At 36.1% G+C, this 5,026-nt stretch overlaps 1 long non-coding RNA gene across 2 annotated transcripts; it reads right to left on the bottom strand.

The window, feature by feature from the left end:
* Positions 1-1,403: 1,403 nt before the first annotated feature.
* On the bottom strand, positions 1,404-3,955 carry LOC126968611 (uncharacterized). Of its 2 annotated transcripts, XR_007730259.1 has the most exons (3): positions 3,869-3,955; positions 3,562-3,775; positions 1,404-2,376 (listed from the first exon to the last, which is right to left on the bottom strand). It is a non-coding gene; the product is annotated as an uncharacterized LOC126968611 (long non-coding RNA). The 2 variants fall into 2 exon arrangements; XR_007730258.1 differs by lacking the exon at positions 3,869-3,955 and having other exon boundaries at positions 3,562-3,817.
* Positions 3,956-5,026: the final 1,071 nt, after the last annotated feature.

Raw genomic sequence — 5,026 nt, 5'->3', positions numbered from 1 at the left:
ATATTAAAGAACAATTATAGAATTGGATGTAAACAGAATTGCAGTGACTACCTTGCACAAAGTGGATATGGAACCGCCGGTTATTTTTAAGAAACTTTGAAGCGCTTGGTGTCAGTAGTCATATTGTGTTGGTTCATGGTACTACCGATAGAAGGATAGACAGATAGACAGGCACAAACTTTTAAAAAATCTTAGAATCTGTTGTTGACGAGTCATAATTAGGTTTATTATACAAAAAATTAGTAATTTGTAACAGAGGCTACAGATTCATATTTGTTTGGAATTAATAAAATGTTGTGGTCATTCTAAGTTATTTTAATTTTATTATTTTAACAGTCTTATTATTACATATTAAAATCTATTGAATTTTTGTATTTAGTTATTATTATATTGTAGTATTTTACTTTCAATTCCATTATCTAAACATGTGAAAACCATACAGAATACAGTCCTCCAACATTGTGCTTAAAATTTACTCAATAGCTATATTTCATTTCAAGACATAATGATTGTCAGCTGCGAGCTAGTCTGTACCATTATTCAAAAATATATTATAAACATTTAAACAACATGTAATTTATAACACAACTTGCAGTTGAAAGGTGGTACAATTGTATCGACGTTCTGAGTCTTGTTCAAAGTATTTTTTACACAAGTTTTCACAATTTATTGTAAATAAATTGTAAGAGGCAGCTCTCGGATTTGTAGCCGCAACCGACAGTCACTATAGGATTAACTTTTTTGCTCTGAGGTTATTAAAGCTTTATTGAAGAAAATAATAATTGGTGAGAAATACTTGGGAAAATGAGGTTGTTTAATTTGATTTATGAAATTCTTTGATTGAAATTTGACTATTATGATAATAAAATTTTAAACATGATTTGTTTCAATTCAATACCTACTGTCTTATTAATATATTTAACAAGAAAATTTTAATACATCTCCGTGTCACCATACATAACAGTGAGGCACCAAAACAAGCCGGTAAACATGTAAATACATAGCCCCACCCATACACTTACACTAATACAAGCCGATCGGCCGCCATTATGAGATTTGCCATCGTCTGTGACAGATCAGTTTGCGTCGCAATAAAATATTTTAATAATGCCGTCGTGCGTTGTGAATAATTATTTATGGGAGAAAAAATTGTGTAACTGGTATATCCCGTAACCACACACACTAGCAAAAAGGTGCTTCACTTGCTAATATTACGGCGCAGAGTCCTTCTTTTTATACTAGTTCGTGTACATCTCTTGTAGAGTCCTACATCGTTATAGCCAACATCATGCATAGTGTGTACAACGTAACAACCAACAGCAATCCAGTGTCTGTAGAACGACACAAACATAATAAAAAAGATACACAATAGTGGACTGAGGAAGAATAACAAAACACAAATAATCGTTTCTTTGGTTTATTCTATCTGCTAGTCTCGTTCTACGTGGCCGAGCCAGCGGAGAAGATGGGCCTTAACTTCTGCAATAATGTTGGACTCAGCAACGAGGTCTTCTATCTCGGCATTCTTGCGGACTCTCCATTCCCATTTTCTCACATGTCACAGTGACTGACAAAAACACCCGTGAGGAGGAATTTGATATACGGAGCACTAATGCGCTACGGTGTCTTACACAAAGTCATAGTGTCCGGGTTCCTCAGTAGAAGGACAAAAATCAGAACATATAAAACCATTATAAGACCAAGACTACTTGTAGCAGAGCGAAAGATCCTACGTTTGAAAATGGGGAACGGAGAGTCCCCAAGAATACCAATATAAAAGACCTCGTTGCTGAGCCCAACATTATTGCAGAAGTTAATCTTCTCTGCCGGCTTGGTAACGTAGAACAAAGGAGAGGATTGGTATACTCGGGACATCTAGAGGGCCACCGCCCAGTAGTTTGCCCAAAGTACAGTTGGAAAGACCGGGCGAACGCTGACCTGTACGATGAAAATCATGAATTGGCTTGATATCGGACAGGACCTAACCTATGTGGAGGACTCTCGTGTCGGAGGCCAAGTTCAACTTTGGGTCGCTGCGCCGCAGGAGCTTGTCTAGTTTCCGTTTATTTTTTCAAAGTGGGAACAGTTTAATAGGAATCAGATAAATTGCTATGTTTCATTTATTAGTGGTAGTCGTTATTTTTAAATATTATAATTATAACTTTATTATTCAAACTTTATAATTATGCAGGTATAATAAAAATTTTATGCATTAAATATTATGTTAAAATTGTAATCTTATACATATACATTTAATTAAGTTAAATAATAATGTTACAAATTCCTTAAGCAAAGCTTTGACAGATAGTTACTCGTTACCTAGCTCGTTGGTTACTGGTATACTCTACCAGTTTTGCAAAACACATATCGACACACCTGTAAATAAATGCACAAGTTAATGTTATTTAAAAAAATTCAATTATTGGGTACAAAGCAATTCGTCGGAATTGCTATTGCGAACAATAATTGAGTGAAATAATCATCTCTTCACCAAAAATCACAGATTCAAATTACGCATGTCGAAACCCACTGACTGTACGGCTATTTTTTATACAATAAAACCAGCAATAAATGACTTTTAAATGGTAAACGATAAAAGAGAATCGAAAAGCAATGCAAGTTGATTGCAGGTAAAGTATACGAATGACAATGATTGTATTTCAGAATGGATTCAACTTGAACAAAAATAATAGAATATTATTCCTCGCTTTCAGCGTTTCTCTTCCACGGCGCTAATTTAAATTCACGGGCTTGTGGTTTGATTTTAACTGCCGCGGGATCCGTATTTTTATGGACGACACTATAAAAACCAAATGCTATCAGTGAACGTGACTCGTGATAAAACTTAAATTGGAGTAATTAGTAAGGAGTAAGTTATTAACAATATTGTTGGCGCCATATTTCATTTGGTCATTTCGGAACGAACTTATAACTGCAGCGTCAACTTCAGTTGTCAAGTTCTCGTTTCTACTTCCCGTTTTCTCATCCCTCCTTCCGCACCCCGTGCCCTCTCCCCCTACCTCGTCCCTCACTCTCTCGATGGTGGATCACGCGCTCACACGCGTGCGCAGTGCTCCGCGACCCGTGTATTCAAGTAATTTAATGGATGACGCGGACTCATATTATCGCGTTAAACGCTAAAAATCCTTATTTGTCGAAACACGGCACTCCCTTCAATGCCTCATCTAGTACCAGAATACTGGGTTACAAAATTCAGAGTGATTGCTAGTTTCGTGGTTATCTGCAAGGCAAAAAAAAATAGGCGTTGAAGAAACTCGAGGTCATAACTAGACAGAAATAATACTTCAAGCCGAACCATATTCTAACATTCTTAAAAGTGCAGGTCTATCGCATATATTATGGAGTATTGCTCTCATCTCTGGCTGGTACATGCCAGTAGGTATCAGATCCAACTATTTGACAGCGTGCAATGCAGAACTGCTCTAATTGCTGGCAATCTAGTTCTGTAATAGGCTTTATCTTGTCGTTACGCTGAGACATCCTTCATTGTGAGTTTCCTACGGCATTTATTACTGGAAGGTTTCCGCAGAGCTGTTTTACCTGAATCCTGCCGCCGACATCCACCTTCGCACGATCCCCCACAAAGTTGGATATCATCCTCTCCATTTGTTTGTGTGGTGCCTCTGAAGTGTGGATTTCAAAGAATTGTCTGCCACGTATAGTTAAACTGTGGAATATGCTTTCTTGCGCGATGTTTCCAGGACCAGGAAAGTACCTCCACTTTACACGTTCTTAAAAGCTTCGGGGATTATCTCTGAATATAATATATCAATAAGTATTAATTCAATTTCGAATAATTTTGCTTGTTAATTTAGTTTTTAATTTAAATTTAGTTTGTTAATCATACTTAAATTTTCCGATGCGTATATAAGTTGAATTGGCGTGACAGTGATGTTTATCGTAAACACGATCAGAGAACAAGCCCGTATTTTTCATCCATAGCCTTTCTGCCCGCGACATTTCAATGATATTTCGATCGGCAGATATGAAAACAGCTCTGATTGAATTGTGATTGGACTTGAACAATCGGAGATGGGCCTTTACAATAATTCCAATGAAATTTTCCATAACTCTCCATTGAATTCCTCGATAGACAATATAATTCGAGGGTTCGTTGGCGAGTACAAAAATGCATTTATTTTCTGCATTCAAACATTTATGAATAATTTCTTCTAAATATTACTTTTATTATACATATGACTTTTATTAAGAAAAGAAGAACAATTTTGATAGTATTATAAAAGGTATGAATATGTATTCATAATAATATATTATGTATTTCTTGAACCAAAAAAAAAAAGTGAGCATATTATAATATTACTAAATAAACTTAAAAACCTACAAAATAAGGCCATAAAGGTAGTAAACTCCTCGAATGGCGACCACATACCAGAAGACGCAGTGTTGGTATGCCCCTCACAAGATGAACCAACGATCAGGTCAAGATCGCCGGAATACGTTGGATAAGGGCAGCGCAGGAGGACCGAACGTCGAGGAAATCTTTGAGGGAGGCCCTTGTCCAGCAGTGGACGTCTTCCGGCTGATAATGATGATGATGATAAGGCCATAAATATTGTTGCTATAAAAAAAGAAGTTTTAAAACTTTTTATTCTGTTACAAAATACGATTAAATTTATGTATTTTTCAAGGTTAATATCACAATAGTAGAATGGGTTGTTAAATAAAAAACAATTGCAGTAATTGCCTTGCACAAAAGCCTGTCGAATACTATAAAATATCATGGCGGTCACGTGCTGTTAGAGTTAAATGTTAATTTTATAAATTCATCGAAATCCTATGAGGTCAAAGTAATTAACGATTAACGCCCTAATACGCGGATGAAAAGAACAGGAACATAATATTCACTGAAGAATAACTTTACATAGTTGAATAGCTACAGCAAGTAAAACGACAAGTGTACGCTCTGAGCTCCAAAGAACCTTCACAAATGAAGTGTAACGTGGTTATCATCCAGCGTCACTCATGGTTAAATGAAAGGTGTCTT

Source organism: Leptidea sinapis, chromosome 16, assembly GCF_905404315.1.
Source record: "Leptidea sinapis chromosome 16, ilLepSina1.1, whole genome shotgun sequence".
In the NCBI taxonomy this organism is placed as follows: domain Eukaryota; kingdom Metazoa; phylum Arthropoda; class Insecta; order Lepidoptera; family Pieridae; genus Leptidea; species Leptidea sinapis.
This window is presented reverse-complemented; position numbering and strand designations above follow the sequence as displayed.